General features: G+C 39.6%; 1 long non-coding RNA gene across 1 annotated transcript in view; it reads right to left on the reverse strand.

Annotated features, from left to right (window-relative positions):
- LOC125472299 overlaps nt 1-16,979 on the reverse strand; it is a 28,432-nt gene extending 11,453 nt beyond the window's left edge. The window contains exon 1 of the long non-coding RNA XR_007254202.1: nt 16,684-16,979. This is a non-coding gene — a long non-coding RNA (uncharacterized LOC125472299). The remainder of the gene's footprint in view (nt 1-16,683) is intronic.
- Between the last annotated feature and the right edge of the window lie 3,589 nt (nt 16,980-20,568).

Genomic DNA, 20,568 nt, shown 5'->3' on the forward strand with positions numbered 1-20,568 from the left:
TAAAATTTTAGGCATTGGTGAAGGGTGGACGGCATTATCCCATTTGCGTGGATCCAAGGTCTTCCTAAGAGCAAGCTGTAGGAAGTTCTTGCATCAATCACGTGGAATATCGTGCTTGATTTGAGCTCACCCATGGTCATCTCTACTCGGATCATGCCCATCGCCCTTTGTCTTCCTTGGTTAAAACCCTGGATCAGCAGACGGCTCAAGGATAGTTCATTCACCTTGATGCCGATTATGGTCATTGTTGATTTTGGCATGATGTTTATGGCCGACCCACCATCCACAAGCATGCGGTTGACTTTGTATTCCCTTATGTACCCGGAGAAGAAGAGAGGACGGTTGTGAGGCTTTGATCCCAACAGTAAGTCTTCGTCAGTGAAGTTAATTACGTCATGGGTGGCACAACATGTGGCACATTCATGTGGCTGAAGCTTCGAGCCTTCGTCATTACTTTCTTGCACTTCGTGGTCGTCGGGACCTGCCAAGACTGCTGCTAGTGCTCTTCGCATCTTTTTTGGCAATGGTAACGCTTCCTCGATGCTAAAGTGTGTTGGCAGACCTTCTCCAGGTGTAAGGGTCTTTTCTACCTCAGTGGCGATAGCTTTGCCTTTTGAGGGCTTTTCTATTTCTACTTCAACCATGTGACAGGCCACAGTAGTGCACTGTTGGAAAAAGTCATTCGGGAAGTATTCATGCAAGGAAACGGGAATGCTTGGCTCCTGCTCCGTAGGTTCCCCAGCATATCTTGTCTTATCATGCTTTATGTTTCTTTTAGGCTTCGCATTGTTGCGGCCGTGGTGATTTCTTCTTTGTTCCACCTTTGGCTGTACGACTCTTGGTCTTGGTTTCCTTGTCTTTTTGTAGGTTACCAACATCCATCCTTCTTCATCATCAGCATGTGCATCTTGGTCGCTTCTCTCCAGTGATGGTTGTGTAGGAGGTGCCGTGCAACTTGAGCATTCACGGGAATGGTCAGGTGTCGTTAGGAGAGGCACAGGATCAAACGATCCAAACGCAATTGTAGTGGTATGCGTTGCGGCCGTGTCCTCAAGGTCGAGCTCAATTTGCCCTTGTTGTGCTAGCTTCATGATGAGTTCTTTAAGAACGAAACACTTGCCAACAGGATGGCTCACAATACGATGGTACTTGCAGTACCTAGGATCGTTTGTGCGATTCATTTCTTCAGGACGCTTGCATTCGGGTAGCTCAATCACCTTTTTTTCCAGCAAGTCATCTAACATGGCAGCCATGTCAGAGTCAGGAAAAGGGTACGTTTTCTGTTCCAACTCTCTCAAGGTGTTCTTGTATCTGTCTTGGGTGCGAGAAAGCTCACTTGTCTTTATCTCCTTCGCTTTCTTCTTGGAGGAGATCTTGATGGGCGCTGAGGAGGTCTTGATGGGCACTGAGGGGGTCTTGATGGGCGCTGAGGAGGTCTTGATGGGGGTAGTGTTGACGGTGAAAGCTTTTTTAGCGGGCTTCTTCCCGGTCTTGTCTACATTTGGGGCGAATACTTTATCCTTATTGAAGTTAGCAATCGGCTCATTTTTCCCGTGATTAGCGATACTCAGCTCCATGTCGTGGGAACGAGTTGCTAGCTCTTCGAATGTTCTTGGTTTTATGCCTTGGAGGATGTAATGTAACCCCCAGTGCATGCCTTGAACGCACATCTCAATGGCAGAGGTTTCAGAAAGCCGATCTTTGCAATCCAGACTTAAGGAGCGCCATCTATTTATGTAGTCGACGACAGGTTCATCTCTCCACTGTTTCGTACTGGTCAGCTCTAGCATGCTTACAGTACGACGAGTGCTGTAGAAACGGTTGAGGAATTCCCTTTCTAGCTGGTCCCAACTGTTGATAGACTCAGGTTCGAGGTCAGTGTACCAGTCAAAAGCGTTACTTTTCAGCGAACGCACGAACTGTTTGACGAGGTAGTCTCCCTCTGTCCCAGCATTGTTGCAAGTTTCAATGAAATGGGCGACATGTTGCTTCGGGTTGCCTTTTCCATCGAACTGCATGAATTTTGGGGGCTGATAACCCCTTGGCATCTTCAAAGCATCAATCTTCTTGGAGTAAGGCTTTGAGTACAGTACGGAGTCATGCGAGCTTCCTTCATACTGTGTCTTGACAGTGCTTGCGATCATCTCCTGTAGCTGCTGGATAGAGAGAGATCCCATGAATGCCGTTGTTTGGTCTAACGTCGGCTTCTCTTCAACTTTCTCCACTGGTGGCTCCTCTTCTTCGTCGTCTTCTTTCTTTAATAGGCCAATATTTGGGTCGACTTTCACGTCGGGCAGCGCATCTAGTTGGTTGACAAGTGCGGCAATCTGCAAGTCCTTCTCTTCCACAGTCCGTGTGAGCTTTGCGATTGCTTCATTCATCTGAGCTAGCTGCTCCTCGATTGAAGTTGCTCCAGTGGTCATAACTTGCATGGTTGTACTGCCGCTCGAATCAGCGTCGGAGAGTAGGGACTCTGAGTATTTCCTCGGGCTTTCCCCCTTTGATGCCCTTAGCGAGGTTAAGGTGATCACAGGCTCGTACCTCAAGTGCTCTTGTTCCTTTGACAGAGTTAATGCAGGGGCGGAAGCCGCAGCAAAAAGAGCTCTTGCCTTACTTCGGGTTATGATGCCCGAAATATCACCACTTGCGGCGATGATGTTCTTGTTCTTTGCTTTGATTGCAGGAACAGCTTGATCCTTTCTTGATGCCATTTGCGTTTTTCGATGATTTGAGGATAGAGATGAGAGGTAGAGATGTCCCACTGGGCGTGCCAAATTTGTAAACACGAAAAATTCCTGCAACAAGAAACAAGAATACCGTGTACAAAATATATTTTCGTGTTAATGATTTTGGGGTTACAATCTCTTTGTAATTTGATCCTCTGATTCTATCTTCGTAGGGTGTAGGTTTGTGGATGAGCTGTTGATCCAAAGGGCCGTCGGGACTTGGGCTAAGGATGAACAGTTGATGAACGAATCTTCAAGGGGCGTTGGGCTTGATCTTGAAGAATGGGTGTATGGGTTTGTGGATGAGCTGTTGATCCAAAGGGCCGTCGGGGCTTGATCTAAGGATGAATAGTTGATGAACGGATCTTCGAGGGCTTTTGGGCTTGATCTTGAAGGTTGATGGATGAGCGGATCTTCAAGGGCTTTTGGGCTTAATCTTGAAGAACGATTGGATGTGTGGATTTGTTGAGGTTGTTGATCCAAAGGGCCGTTGGGGCTTGATCTTAGGATGAACTGATATGTGTATTATACGCACACAAACTAAACCCTATTTGTGTCAATTGTAGTAATGATGTAAGTAGGGATCGTTCTAACCGGGGATTAACTAGGGGTGCTAATCTATTTTGAATTGACTTGAAAACACAAAAACTAAATGTAAAGACTCTTAACAAAACTACTATGACTCAGAATAGCTTTGAAAGACTCAAACTGCTTAAAACAATCAAATTGATTCAAATAGAAACTAGAACTTGATTTAGACGAATTTGAAAGTGTTTATGACTCCAAAAGCTTAAAGATACAAAAATAAAACAAATACGAATGATTAAGACTCAACGAAATATGGGGGAAATGTGTTTGGATGATATTAAATTAAAAAGACAGAATATAATTAAAGGCAAAATGTAAATATGAATGTGATGAAAATATGGATGATGGAATAGCCAAGGGGTTCTTCTCCACACATGTTACACTTGCATACAATATTGATTCTCAGTTGGTCTTTCGATAAGTTGTGAAACTCAATGCTCCAAGTTAATTAGGTCCGCTTAAATTAACTTTCAGATTTCCCTAAATTCGTTGGATTGAATGGAATACGCATTACAACCAAATTATTCTTAATCAAAGTCCCTAACTATGGAATACGCATGATAGAGACATTCAACAAAAATCATTAAGTTCAATGAAAATTAGAAGTGTTGACGAGGCATTCGTTACTATGGAATACGCATGAAACTTATGCCAAGAATTCGTTTAACGCGATTGTTTATAAGCAACCTCCACTACTTGTGAATATAAGTTCATAACGATTAGGTGAAACTCACTTATATTCTAGCGTCATATTCATGCATGAAAATTAAGCTTGCAATCTCAATGAACATACATAAATAAGTTATCAATCAAACAGTTAAACGAATTGAATCCACAACTTATGAAATTCCAACCAAAAGTAATCAATTCATATTGCAAATATAAACATAGTTTCGAATCACCCCCTAGCTAAAGGGGGTTTAGTTCCTCATAACCTTGAAATCAAAGAAACAACTAAACATTCCAACAACTCAAACTTGAATTGTATGAACGTTTAGGCACTCTTCTCTTCCTCGTTGTTGTGGCACAAGGTCTAAGGTGAGCTTTGGGGATTATGTGAAGTGTTTTGGAGGGATGGGAAGTGGTTGGATAGTGGCTGAAATGGAGGATAAAAACTGCACAGATTGGAAGGATATGCACGACAATGGATGTGTATTTGTGTGGTGTGTTGTGCTGTGAATGAGATGAATCAATTGTGGCTAGGTTGCATGCTTATTTATAGGTAAATGAGAGGGAACATGACAGCTTGGAATAGGTGGAAATGTGGCTGCAAGTTTGGTGAATGATTATGAGTGAATGCATGTGAATGTGGCTAGGTTGGAAAGCTGGAATTTCTGGAATTGTAATGTACCCCACGACATTGATTGTGTTTGAGTGTTTGTGGCTGCAATGTTTGTTGGTTAAAGATGCATGTGGATGTATTATACAATGGGAAAGTATGTGATTGACAATTAGGGTGAATGGTGGCTGCAATGATGAAGTGTGATGGCTGAAAATGCAAGGGAAGTGCACGGCATTGATTAGTTTTAGGTGCATGTGGCTGCAATGTTTGTTGGTTAAAGCTTGTGTTTGCATGTGAATGTTGTTTGTGTGAAGTGTGTGTGAATGCATGTGGATTAAAGAGTGAATGGTGGCTGAAATAATGATGGAAAACAGCTAGGAGAAGTATGGAATGCATGTGAAATGTAAAGGGAAAAGCTGGAAATGGCTAGGAAGGTCACGGCATAGACTTGTTTGTTTGATGATGATGCATGTGATGGGTGGGAACAAAGGGGGAAACATGGCACAAGGGTGCTTGAGTGAATGATTGAATGTGCATGTGGATTAAAGAATGAGTGGTGGTGTAATGATGAAGTGAATGCATGTGTTGATGACTAGGTTAGTGGGTGGAAATCTGAAAATGGCATAAGGGAATGGGAGCTCACGGTTTTGGCTAGTGTTTGAATGTGTAAAGTGTGTGTGAATGCATGTGAAGATGCTAATAAATAATGCATGTAGGGTTAGGAAATAAAATCATAACTTAAAGGGGGATGATTAAAAGGTGTTGAAAGGTTTTGCATGGCTTTGAAGTGATTGTGGATTGGGCTAGAGTTTAAGTACATGAAATGGACCCAAATTGCTCATCCTTGCATGGCAAGGAATGGTGTTTGTGTTAAGCCCATGGCAAGGTGTTATGTGATTGGGTTAGGGCCATTGTTTTGTGTCTTCAAGTGCATACAAGGCCTTCAATTTCATCCAACACTTGGGCTCCAAGTATAAGCTATCCATCCTTAGCCCAATAGTGCTCCAAAACACTCCACAATGCATCCTTTCGTCAAACACGTCTTATTATCCTGAAAACACACAAAAGAAGCATAAAGGACTAAAATAACTAAAGAAACACAACGTAAATGCACGAGAACAAGCAAAGTAAGTCGCCTAAATATGCTCCTATCATGAACGGATGATGAATGATGAACACTTCTCTTCAGATTTGACGAAGAACGAAGATAGCTTTCTTAGTCCTTCGAGATTTGCTTGAGAGCTTTAGAGTTTCAAAGCTTCAAAGTTTTGGTGTAATGTAAATTTCCTTCTTTCTTTCTTTTTTTTTTTTTCAAAATGAATGCCTTGGCTTCCTATTTATAGAATTCCAAAACTTGATTTTTGGATTTAAATAATCAGATGAAATAAATCATTTCTGCCAGGTATTGACACGTGTCCTATTTGATGACTTTTCCAATTTATTTCGATTTTTCGTTGAGTCACACGCTACATGTAAAATTTATGTGACACGTGAGCGTTGAAATTTTAATTATTAGTCAACATTCATTTCACCGAAATTTCTATGTCTACAGTTTCAATACTTCATAATATATATGTCATCCTATTTTACAGTTTATAATGAAATTATATATATTTTAAGTATAAGCAGACACTTATTTACATGAAATATAATAGATTTACTTAAATCCACTTAGTTTACCTAAACTGTGACAACCCGTTCCAAATTTTACGTTTTTATTTTATTTTAAAAGCGTGAATTTACGAAATTGCCCTAGAGGAAAGGACTTTGACTTCCGTTGACCATCGACTTGAAAGATGTGGGACTTATTCTTTTAGCATATCCTCGTAGTACTCATTGGTACGAACTTATAGGCGAAAGCCGTTTGCGAGTCCGGATTATAACGGTATAGTTACGGACGTTCGAAATTGGTTATTCAAGGTTAGTGTTTATTTAAATTAAATCCCCACTTTGTGGGGGAAGCCAAATCAGAAATGGAGGGAGAAAAGAAAAAAAAAAAAAAAAAAAAAGAGGAAATGGGTTTTCGTCCACCCGCACCCACCGCGGGTGCCCATGTTCCAAGGTCGATTCCGGCCAACTCCGGTGGAGTTTTTCGATGCCACCACCACCATCTTGAAGCTCTCATTCCCCTCTACAAAACCCACCCAAGAACCACCTTGATTAACCATGGGATGTGGAAGTTTGAGGCCACGAAAGTTGACGAAAATCAATGGTGCTCCGGCCACCTTTCTCGATTTTCCGGCAAATCGGCAAAGCAATGGCCGATGCCACCACTTGGGCTTTGTAGACCATCATCCCAGGAGCAAAACCCAACCAACCTTGACCCCGTTGGACCACCGTAGACGACGAATCGACGTCGGGAAGTTTTAGGCACCCGCTGGCTTCGTGGGCAAAATTGACCATCTTCCGTCCACTTTTGGACTTCGTGGCAGGTATGAAAGTTGCTCCACTCACTGAGATCTTCATTTCTGTGAAGTTTGAGAATTTTTGGAAATAGTTGAATTTTCCGGCAAGTCGGGGCGGCCGACCGCCACCCGCGGCGGCGCGTGCGGCGGCGCGTGGCCAGTGGGCCGCCAATGTTATTTTTAGGCTATGTCAAATGTCTTGAATTCAGTTTTGTCATTTGAATGACGTAGGTTGATCGTTGGAACCTAAATTCGTTATGATACGTTACTTGATAAAAATGTGAATCGATGATCCGACCGTTGGATCGTCATCAAAATTGGATACATTATAATATGTAATATTTAAAGATTATAGGAATTTACGGATCGGGAATCCGACTTACGGATCTTCCTGAATTGGATTTGTAAGTTAGTAAAACAAATGTTCACGGCCACTTGTTTTAGGCAATTGACGGAGATCTGACCGTTGGATCGTAATGAAATTTTAATATGTTATTCTAGAAACATATTGTGGATCGTTGGGAGTTGTGGATTGAAAATCTGATATGCGGATCTTCCGGGTCAAGTTATACAGGGTTGTAAACCCTACCGTCGATCTTTGATCGACGGTTGACTTGTGGTCAATGGGTATCAAACTATTTCAGAATGTCGTTGAGGTTGTGTTATATGTGAATTTCGTATTCCACGGATAAGAGTTCTGAGATGTGATTTGATAATTGGCCACAGGGACCGATCATTCAGGACGCCTCGATGCGCGTGCTAGAGAAGTATAGTGTGGACTCCAGGTGAGTGGATCTTTTCCTTTTTATTGTGCATATTATTGAGAGTTCTATCGATACTTTTAAATTGATTAGGTATATTACCTTCATATAATTATTGTGAATGCTTGAAGTACCTATATGAACTACGAATGGCTTGATCCCTGTTTAGGGTACGTAGGCAGTCTAACGAGACGTTAGATGCAGCCATAAAATATTTGAGACAAAAGCCTTATTTGGGAAATTGAGTAATGCGAAGGAAATTGATAAAGACAAGTTTTAGTTTTGTGAATTAGTTAGTTAATTAGTGTTAATTGGGTTATTATGGATAATTATCCCTGAAAATAAGTAGTTCGGGAGTAGAGCGTTATTGATTGTACATTTCACACCGTATTGTTTATAATTGAGAATGTTTCGACATGGTTGAGTATTAGATTGCATCATGATATATCCATATGTATATTACTTGCATATAATTATTGGGAATGCTTTCAAGTGCAAAGGTGAACTCAGGACACCCAGGTAAGTTCAGGTGAGTTTATGGTACTAGTTGAATCGATTACGTTATAGCATGACTACAGTTATGAGTTAGGCAACTTCGATACTGTCGTACTGGTTGCCATGAGTTGCACATGTTATATTGAGATGCATTGAGAGCTCATAAACCTGCACCCCGGTGTTAGTGCTCCCGCCCGTGGCCAGGGCACAGTCCTTCACGTGATGTTCACCTCCCGCACCTTATGCTCACCTTGGATTCAAGGTAGGTGCACAGCCCTGTCGTACAGACCACTTTAGGTGGTTCCGACTCGTAGGTGACCCGCGATTATTCGCCCAGTCTTCACGTGATCGTAGCACTTATTTACACCCAGGCCTGTCGTACAGACCACTTTAGGTGGTTCCGACTCGTGTGCAGGTATACTTATTGAGCTATGGGCTAGCCAGGATTGATGAGATATGGATAAGTCGTACAGGTCACTATAGGTGACTCCGACTTATATGCTAGCCAGGATTGATGAGATATGGATAAGTCGTACAGGTCACTATAGGTGACTCCGACTTATATGCTAGCCATGATTGATGAGATATGGATAAGTCGTACAGGTCACTATAGGTGACTCCGACTTATATGCTAGCTATGATTGATGAGATATGAATAAGTCGTACAGGTCACTATAGGTGACTCCGACTTATATGCTAGCCAGGATTGATGAGATATGGATAAGTCGTACAGGTCACTATAGGTGACTCCGACTTATATGCTAGCTATGATTGATGAGATATGAATAAGTCGTACATGTCACTATAGGTGACTCCGACTTATATGCTAGCCATGATTGATGAGATACGGATAAGTTGTACATGTCATTTTAGATGACTCTGACTGATATATCACTTTGTATTGATTTAGTTCATTTGGCCTACTTATTAATGTATGGTGGATTTGATGGCAAACCGTGGTTTTGGTCATTTCTGAGTATGGTTTGGATATATGTATATATGTTGTACTGTCTTATGGAAAACGATACGGATTTTACATTTAGAGGCATTACTTTTAGAGAGGTAGTAACTTTGGGAAGCTTGGTTTTATTGCTTACTCACACCTTCTGTTTGGTGCCCTCCAGGTTTTAGCTGCTGAATTTGTATCGACAAGAATATGTGGCGAATCTTAGTATTGATGGATATTTTTGAGGGTATGATTCTTACCCACATTACTGTACCTTACTTATGCTCTGACATCGCGTGTGAAATGGGTTCGCTCCCACTCATAGCGCACTCTGGTATTTAGACACTTTTAGATTCAAATTCATTCACTTTTTATACACCATCACATTTTATGGCTTCGTCACCTTCCAGGTGTCGGCCAGCACAGCTTGATTCAGGGTCCAAGTGGACTTTCTGGGTCGGGGTGTGTCAGTTTGGTATCAGAGCATATGTTGGGCAGTATTGTGTTCATCACACGCGTGATGTGAGCACTTTTGGTTTTTGTGTTTGACGTTCAAATGATGCCACCTCGTCGAATATGGAAAAGTTTGCTAACTTTTCTTAAGTTTTGGACAATTATGTTGTCTTCACGACATTTTATAAAATCATTTTGGCGGTTGTCCTTAGAATTAAAACGAAGATTTTCCTTGTGGAGGAAAGGTATAAAAGTGAGGCGAGTTGATGGCCTAAGTAAATGTTTTGATAATCATGTATCGCCAGAGATATTACCAAATAATTCTATCATTGTCCTACCGCCGTTAGTATTGATTCTTTAAAGATTGGAAATCTTAGTTAGTCTTGATTTCTTAGTAACATTTCGCGGAAGATCATCTGAGGGATAATTATTGGTCGGTCCTTATTAGCACTAATATCTTCAAGCATACTTGGGTTCATGTTGGATCTTTAGGAGGAAGATCGAATGTCGATGAAGTCTTTTTGGAAGTAGATCTTAGGCAAGGTCTTTTTCTAGCATTGGGATTTTTCAATCAACGCTATTCCAGATTTTTGCTTTTGTGGTTGTACTTATTAAATGGGTGAGAATTGGCTTGCGAATGTAAGTTGTCATATCCTGGTAGTTGTAGAAATCCGAAAAGCAATCATCAAATCCTCCTAGGATCAATGAACTACTTCGCTTGAGCCGAATAAATTAGGATCGTGGAAGCTTAGAAATAAGCTTTGTAATAGAACGGTAAACTCCTGATTGTTGTTTTTACCCTATCACTTATCTATGTAAACGAAAACCCTTTGACTAACCACCTCTCGATCACTTCCATAGGTAGACATTAGAATCGAAATGCGGGATGATATCTCACTGTTAGATTGTTATGAGTGTCGAGGAAACTGTGAAGACCTTTTAGTTCGTGTCGTAGAGTTGGTTAGTAGTACTGTAAATTCGAGGACGTATACTTTTGGCGTCATATCCCAAAAACCTTACCACGGATATCACCACATTGTTAAGTTGGTATGGCAACATGATGGAATATTGCTTTTATTTTTTTTCACGATTAGAACCGTTTGAAACGAACCATCTTATTCATTGACCTAAAGTCAACAGTCATTACCTTATTTCGAAGGCTAGATGACACTTCTCTGGGGAGATTTTGATGATGCTTGGTGATTGTCGATTGATGTGATAAGTCAATTCGGATTCAGACTTTCTTAGTATGTTAACGCTTATGTTTCTCGGTGGTAGAACCGCTAAAGATGAACCATCATACTTATGACCTAGAATTAACAATTTCTAATTTCATTGGAATATTGATTGGGACTCTTATGTAGAAGTGTGTCCAAATCTTCATTGATCTTAGAACTTTTTATTACATTTACTTTTTGGAACAAGCTAAGTTCTGTCAGAGGCAATAGTAGAATTAAATTAGCATCTATGAGTGCACAATCGTGTATCTACTCTCGCACACTTCCAACATGTCATATTTTATTTAGTTGGGAAATATGAGTATTGATATAGAGTTACCTTTAATCTAACAAGAAATGGTTCAAATGATTTTAATCATTTTGTATGAATGGACTTAGGAAGTATCTTTTTATATGCGCAGTTCGAGATATGTGGTATATGTAAAGAATGTGAAATTCATTAATCGTGATGCTAAACCAATGATACGCTTATATGATGTTCTAATTGGTGGTTGTTTACTTAAGTAGAAAACAATATTCTTCTTGCTCTAAAAATTGAAGTATTGGCAATAGTTATTTCCTTAAAATGGGTGTTGAAATTTCAACAACAGGACACTTGTGAAGACCACTAAGATAGAAGTGGGATGTAGTCAACCTCTTCGGGTGATGTGATTTAGAAGTTCCCTTTGTGACGTGATCAAAAGTGGAAGTAGGGAAGAGATAAAATCGAGGCTTCCTTTGATGTGTTTTAAATAAATCCTCACTCTAGATGGACCTTGCTTTTGATTAATGTCGTGGGGATATAGAGGATATAGAGTTCAAACTTCCTTGGGCAACTACAATTTTCTAATTGCGTCCAGAGGACGATGACTTTTTGAGAAAACTACTCCTAGACTTCTATACAAATTCAACAAATAGAAACCTGACAAGATTATCATCTTGGTGTATTTATATTTCATCGTGTTACATGTTTCACTTCCAAGCTTTTGGAAGTCGTTATGAAGGTTTTGAGTATTGGAAGTTGTTCAGTATCGCATTTCTAACCGTAGATTAACGATTAATTTGAAATGAGTTACTCAGACCTTTGTGGACGAGTTGCATCTTGTTTGTCCCACCAGTAGCATGGTTGCAGTATATCTTTATCTCCATTCTAGTCATTTGTAACCATAGTTACAATTTCGGGTTAACTATGGTATCATTGGGGTTGATGTATGGAGATTTTACGCACATCGCATATTTAATGGACGCATACTTTTGTTAGAATTATGGGTAACTACGGTTACATTCCTGTTTAGGAGTATGGTATCCTTCAAAATATAATACAAATATTGTATGTGCAGCTTGTGATTTACAACAGATTATTGCGAACAAATTGAGATTGTGATGTAGAAAATTTATGTTATTGACGATGTTGCCTCAGAAGGTAGTGAATGAGTACGATCGAGGCTGGTATGTGTATTTTCCATTGAGGGGCAAGATGGTAATATTGCACCCTCGGGAATTGTTACTTGCTTATCAAGACGACAGTGAATTGTCGATATTGTGAACTGCATACCATAATATTAATAACTTATTCGTTGGGTTATTAAGCAAATAAACAAGTAGATTATTCTACGTTAATAATTGTATTTACTTATTTAATTCGTTAATTGTTGTTTAGGCTTGACCCAAAAATACTACATGCTAAATTGCGAAGTGCGTTATGCTTTGAACACGTTTATGTAAAAGAGAAGGAAAGTAGGAATTTGGAGGCATGAAAGAAGAGTCATAACACTCCGATAATGACGGAATGTCATCCTCTTTTATGTAGTCGCTATAACTTGATGTCTTCCTCGTGTATGTATTTAGATGCATATATCTCTTTAATTTTGAGTATTCTACATTCGACTGATGATTTTAAATTTCGAGGACGAAATTTTCTTAAGGTGGGTAGATTGTGACAACCCGTTCCAAATTTTACGTTTTTATTTTATTTTAAAAGCGTGAATTTACGAAATTGCCCTAGAGGAAAGGACTTTGACTTCCGTTGACCATCGACTTGAAAGATGTGGGACTTATTCTTTTAGCATATCCTCGTAGTACTCATTGGTACGAACTTATAGGCGAAAGCCGTTTGCGAGTCCGGATTATAACGGTATAGTTACGGACGTTCGAAATTGGTTATTCAAGGTTAGTGTTTATTTAAATTAAATCCCCACTTTGTGGGGGAAGCCAAATCAGAAATGGAGGGAGAAAAGAAAAAAAAAAAAAAAAAAAAAGAGGAAATGGGTTTTCGTCCACCCGCACCCACCGCGGGTGCCCATGTTCCAAGGTCGATTCCGGCCAACTCCGGTGGAGTTTTTCGATGCCACCACCACCATCTTGAAGCTCTCATTCCCCTCTACAAAACCCACCCAAGAACCACCTTGATTAACCATGGGATGTGGAAGTTTGAGGCCACGAAAGTTGACGAAAATCAATGGTGCTCCGGCCACCTTTCTCGATTTTCCGGCAAATCGGCAAAGCAATGGCCGATGCCACCACTTGGGCTTTGTAGACCATCATCCCAGGAGCAAAACCCAACCAACCTTGACCCCGTTGGACCACCGTAGACGACGAATCGACGTCGGGAAGTTTTAGGCACCCGCTGGCTTCGTGGGCAAAATTGACCATCTTCCGTCCACTTTTGGACTTCGTGGCAGGTATGAAAGTTGCTCCACTCACTGAGATCTTCATTTCTGTGAAGTTTGAGAATTTTTGGAAATAGTTGAATTTTCCGGCAAGTCGGGGCGGCCGACCGCCACCCGCGGCGGCGCGTGCGGCGGCGCGTGGCCAGTGGGCCGCCAATGTTATTTTTAGGCTATGTCAAATGTCTTGAATTCAGTTTTGTCATTTGAATGACGTAGGTTGATCGTTGGAACCTAAATTCGTTATGATACGTTACTTGATAAAAATGTGAATCGATGATCCGACCGTTGGATCGTCATCAAAATTGGATACATTATAATATGTAATATTTAAAGATTATAGGAATTTACGGATCGGGAATCCGACTTACGGATCTTCCTGAATTGGATTTGTAAGTTAGTAAAACAAATGTTCACGGCCACTTGTTTTAGGCAATTGACGGAGATCTGACCGTTGGATCGTAATGAAATTTTAATATGTTATTCTAGAAACATATTGTGGATCGTTGGGAGTTGTGGATTGAAAATCTGATATGCGGATCTTCCGGGTCAAGTTATACAGGGTTGTAAACCCTACCGTCGATCTTTGATCGACGGTTGACTTGTGGTCAATGGGTATCAAACTATTTCAGAATGTCGTTGAGGTTGTGTTATATGTGAATTTCGTATTCCACGGATAAGAGTTCTGAGATGTGATTTGATAATTGGCCACAGGGACCGATCATTCAGGACGCCTCGATGCGCGTGCTAGAGAAGTATAGTGTGGACTCCAGGTGAGTGGATCTTTTCCTTTTTATTGTGCATATTATTGAGAGTTCTATCGATACTTTTAAATTGATTAGGTATATTACCTTCATATAATTATTGTGAATGCTTGAAGTACCTATATGAACTACGAATGGCTTGATCCCTGTTTAGGGTACGTAGGCAGTCTAACGAGACGTTAGATGCAGCCATAAAATATTTGAGACAAAAGCCTTATTTGGGAAATTGAGTAATGCGAAGGAAATTGATAAAGACAAGTTTTAGTTTTGTGAATTAGTTAGTTAATTAGTGTTAATTGGGTTATTATGGATAATTATCCCTGAAAATAAGTAGTTCGGGAGTAGAGCGTTATTGATTGTACATTTCACACCGTATTGTTTATAATTGAGAATGTTTCGACATGGTTGAGTATTAGATTGCATCATGATATATCCATATGTATATTACTTGCATATAATTATTGGGAATGCTTTCAAGTGCAAAGGTGAACTCAGGACACCCAGGTAAGTTCAGGTGAGTTTATGGTACTAGTTGAATCGATTACGTTATAGCATGACTACAGTTATGAGTTAGGCAACTTCGATACTGTCGTACTGGTTGCCATGAGTTGCACATGTTATATTGAGATGCATTGAGAGCTCATAAACCTGCACCCCGGTGTTAGTGCTCCCGCCCGTGGCCAGGGCACAGTCCTTCACGTGATGTTCACCTCCCGCACCTTATGCTCACCTTGGATTCAAGGTAGGTGCACAGCCCTGTCGTACAGACCACTTTAGGTGGTTCCGACTCGTAGGTGACCCGCGATTATTCGCCCAGTCTTCACGTGATCGTAGCACTTATTTACACCCAGGCCTGTCGTACAGACCACTTTAGGTGGTTCCGACTCGTGTGCAGGTATACTTATTGAGCTATGGGCTAGCCAGGATTGATGAGATATGGATAAGTCGTACAGGTCACTATAGGTGACTCCGACTTATATGCTAGCCAGGATTGATGAGATATGGATAAGTCGTACAGGTCACTATAGGTGACTCCGACTTATATGCTAGCCATGATTGATGAGATATGGATAAGTCGTACAGGTCACTATAGGTGACTCCGACTTATATGCTAGCTATGATTGATGAGATATGAATAAGTCGTACAGGTCACTATAGGTGACTCCGACTTATATGCTAGCCAGGATTGATGAGATATGGATAAGTCGTACAGGTCACTATAGGTGACTCCGACTTATATGCTAGCTATGATTGATGAGATATGAATAAGTCGTACATGTCACTATAGGTGACTCCGACTTATATGCTAGCCATGATTGATGAGATACGGATAAGTTGTACATGTCATTTTAGATGACTCTGACTGATATATCACTTTGTATTGATTTAGTTCATTTGGCCTACTTATTAATGTATGGTGGATTTGATGGCAAACCGTGGTTTTGGTCATTTCTGAGTATGGTTTGGATATATGTATATATGTTGTACTGTCTTATGGAAAACGATACGGATTTTACATTTAGAGGCATTACTTTTAGAGAGGTAGTAACTTTGGGAAGCTTGGTTTTATTGCTTACTCACACCTTCTGTTTGGTGCCCTCCAGGTTTTAGCTGCTGAATTTGTATCGACAAGAATATGTGGCGAATCTTAGTATTGATGGATATTTTTGAGGGTATGATTCTTACCCACATTACTGTACCTTACTTATGCTCTGACATCGCGTGTGAAATGGGTTCGCTCCCACTCATAGCGCACTCTGGTATTTAGACACTTTTAGATTCAAATTCATTCACTTTTTATACACCATCACATTTTATGGCTTCGTCACCTTCCAGGTGTCGGCCAGCACAGCTTGATTCAGGGTCCAAGTGGACTTTCTGGGTCGGGGTGTGTCATAAACACTAGACCCTTTCCCGTTAGCCGACTAACGCTTAGTATTTTTTAGAACCTTGGATTACACACACTCAACAAATTACGCACACACACATACATGGACCCGCATGCACGCACACACACAGAGACATTTGCACACGCACTTGCGCACGCGCGTACTCGCACACCGACACATGCGCATGCACAGAAATTACACATACAGATACACATTACATACACACACACACACACAGATTACACACATTACAGACATGCACATACACACAGTACACACAAATACAGAGATATCATTCAACCCCCAATTAATTTACACTACATCAAAAAGAAAACATCGAAACCTTATGCACAATTGAATCTAAAGCCCAATTTCCAGATCAACAACAGTTTTCCAGTAAACCCCCAATTCCGATCCTAATTTGAATCTAAAAATTAAAAATCAAAACCTTAATTTTATAACATGCAAATAAACTCAAGAGATTCACTTACCATTTATTATTGGAGTGGTGGCGATTGCGACTGGAGAAAGGAGATGACACGACTAGAGGAAAGAATGACGTGACTAGTTTTTTTCTAGGATTTCAAACTTTCGATCGACTTCGGCTTTGAGACTGAGAAGTGAGAAGACTAGAGAAGAGAGCGATGGTGAGAGAATGATGGTTGGTGAGAAAGATTGGAAAGGAGGTGGAGGGTAGGAGAGGGACTTCGTTGTCCGAATGAGAAGTGAGAGAGGAGAGTGATATTGAGAGAGAGATCCATGAGAGCAGAGCAAATGACTTATAAGATTTGGGTGTTTTTTGTAAATTTTTTTTATTTTTTTCTGCTTTAGAGTATCTCTAACCTGGCTTAAAAGTCAAATTTTTTAGTCCAAAAAATTTAGCTTTTAGTTTTTAACCCAAAAATAACTTTTCTATTTCAACTCTTCTAACCTAAAATTTTAGTCCGGGATTATTAAAAAATAAACTTAGGCTAATTTTTTTTCTTCTTAAATTAACTTTAAAAAAAAAATTATGTAGACTATCGTAAATTAATTTTATGAACATTTTAATCTGAAAATATGTAAATTTTCATTGCTTTGTCACCCTATGCAAAAAAAAAATACATTAAAACAATTAGTTGCAAAATAATATTATGTACATGGCAAATAAAATATCAAGAAAAAAACTCACAATTTCTGTGGCGCTCCTTCCACTAGTCATGCCAACCACGGCTCTCTCCAAGCTTCCCTTTCATAAAGTACATACTTCGTTGATAGTCTTCCACCGATCGTAAACACCACCACCATCCCTCCCGCCGCCGTTGCAGTTTTCATGAAACTTTTCAATGATTTTATCCCACAAAACCTTTTTATTTTGATTTGTGCAAACTGCACCATCTTCGCTAACAGAAACCCATGCCAACCATAAAACAACATCTTCCTCACAGGTCCAATTACGACCTCTAATATGCTCTCTTGTGATGTTAAACAATTTGGAAATGGAAAGAAATGGTAGAAAGAAAAATTGGAAGAATTGTACGAGAAAATTGAGTTTTGTGTGGATGTTCGAACAAATACATAGGTATTTATAGAGTTTTTCGGTGAATTTTGAGTTAAATAATTATTTTTCATTATTTTAGCAGTTGAATTTAAATTTGGGCCCTTAAATCTTTTTTTTTTACCATTAGATTTGATTATATTCGATCTCAGCCGTTGGATTCAATGTATTTTAAAATAACATTTTTCAAAAAAACAAAATTTGAATATGGACTGTTGGATCAACCAACAGTCCAAAAATGCTAGCCGTTGGATGCAGAAAAGAGCCTTTGGGCTCTGGGTTGTGGCCGACAGTGGCCTTGACAATAGGCCCCCCTGTTGGGCGCTGAAGGCTCACGGGCTGCGTGGGGCGAGTGGGTGAGTGAACGGGCCGACAGTGGGGTAATTTTGGATGAGTCCACGCGTTTGTCGGCTAAATCTTGGGTGGTATTTGGCCTTGGTTTGGCATTTGGCTTTTAGCCCAAAGATTTGGCTTGGGTTAAGTTGGGTTTGCCAGGGGGGAATAAGTGGGGTATTTTGGATTTTAGCCTAGGGTTGTGTGTAGCCTTATTATTAATAATTTTGTTATTAATACGATTGGTGCGATATAATCGCCTATCATGGGCTATATATTTATGTATGATGGTACAGATTGGTCATCATCACCCTTCCTATATTAATATATATGTGTGTGCGTGCGTGTGTGTGTGACTGGTTGCAGCATGTCGTTCTTTTCATAATAACAACCATTACCTTAAGCTTTTATATTTATGTGGATAGTGCTGAATTAAAGCTATTGTCGTTCTTTTATATTCATGTCCGTTCTTTGCTTTAATTTATTTATTTTACAACATTTTGTTATGATGAATTTCTTTGATCCTCATCATATAAAAATATCGGACATGAAGTTCATTGATTCTCATCATATAAAAAGATCAGACCCAAAGTTCCTTGATTCATGTAAATGAGGACCAAAAGTTCCTTAATCCATGTACAGATTAAGTATGGCATAAGTTCCAAAAATATCAACCTAAAGGTTCCAACAATGTGGATATTAAGAATAAATTTCGAGTACATGTGTATAATGTTTTGACCTGAAGTTCAAAATACAAATAATGTTAATAACTTGAAGTTTTAACACTTTGTGCAGACATATGTTTATATGGAATGAATTAATTCTCGCAATTTTCGTCATACCTTACTTTCTTCCTTTTTGGGAATAAGAAAATAGTGAACTTAGCAAAATTCAATTTTGTTACTGTCGACATCGTAGGCAAGAAATACTTTCATAGATTCTTGATGCCCGAAAATTTATGTGGGAAATGATATTAGGAAACATCTTTACTTAAAAACTCATGATTCATTTTGATGGAACCAAAAATTTCCAGAGTTTTTTATATCTAACAAGCTGAACTAGAAGTTTCAGGCATGTATAAAACCAGAAGGGAGAGAATTTTTCTATACATACACATGAGTTACAACTGCAACAACAAATAAAAGAAATGAGATTTCACAAAGGTTGATCATGCGATGCCCTAGTACTTGGAAAAACTCAGAAATGGAGGCACCAAATGTCTTTGGAATATAGCCACGAACCTCTGGTGATCACTTTGAATCCGACCATTGGATTCCTTAAACTGGTCGAGCTTTCTTCTCATGTTCGTCAAATAATTAGTTGCAAGTATGTGCAACTCTCTATTCTCATGCTTGAGTTCTCTAATCTCTTGTCTAAGACATTCCACCTCAACCATTAGTGATTCAACCTGGCAAGTTCAAGCATGTAGACGTTGGTCCATGTTATATAAAGAACTCGCACACTTAACATTGAAAGCCAAAAATTCCTAAACAGCTAATTCATCAAATCTTTTTTAAAGTATTATTTTATCTTTGGGAAGAGAAGATTCCTAGTTACTACTATGACGGTTATATCATTCTTCATCACAAAGTCTCCAACCGTAAAATGACCTTTAAAAAATAAGAATGATGGGCACCATATATTATCCTGAAAAGGCATGTGCGTATCTTCCGCAATATTTAAATCAAAACAACGGTTAGATGGGCAAGCCATTTTTAGAAGAATAATGAAAGAAAAATAAGTTAGATAAATTGGAATCTCAGAAATACAGCAAGGGCAATTTCCACAAGCGGGCAACTTTCCAAGCATAAATTTTGGGTACAATTGATGCCTCTATAAATGGACAAGCAACATGGCCATTTGTTCAAAAATCAAAAAGGCACCCTTCTTCGAATTTCAAAAGTCTGGATTTTCCTGAATAAAGTTAGTTGGCATTTCTTAGATGCAATCTCAATTTGGACCTGACCCAGAACGATAATTATATGGACCCGCCCTGCCTGGCATTGTTTTGTGTTTAGATTTTTTGGATGCACCGCGTACTTGTCCTGTACCACATGGACCTGTCTCGACTTGAGGGTCCAAGGCCAATTTGCCTACCCCTAACTAGATATAGGTAGCAATCAATAGATTCCATGTTCATTTTTTGTTAAAGTTTGAAGTTGTAATTTGTGGATTTATATTCGTCAATTTGCATTTTGAGTTGGATATCTTCATAAAGCTTCTAGATTTCAACTCCTAATCTAAACTCTCTCTCATAGCTTTAATTTCAAATTAGGGTTTATAGCCTTCAATTTAATTCTTGGAATAACCTATTTTAGTATTGGGTTTTCAAGAATTCTAATTTGGGTTATCACAAATGATCCCTTAAATTGACACCCTCGACACTTTGGTCTCTGAAGTTGAAAATCGATCAATGTCGTTCTTGAAGTTGACTAGAAACATTGACGTCGTCATTTCAATCATAGTCCTTGGAATAAACCCAAAACATAAGGATATGACATTTAAG

The sequence above is a fragment of a genome, unplaced genomic scaffold, assembly GCF_019419815.1.
Source record: "Pyrus x bretschneideri cultivar Hongxiangsu unplaced genomic scaffold, Pyrus_bretschneideri_v1 Contig69, whole genome shotgun sequence".
NCBI classification, from domain to species: Eukaryota; Viridiplantae; Streptophyta; class Magnoliopsida; order Rosales; family Rosaceae; genus Pyrus; species Pyrus x bretschneideri.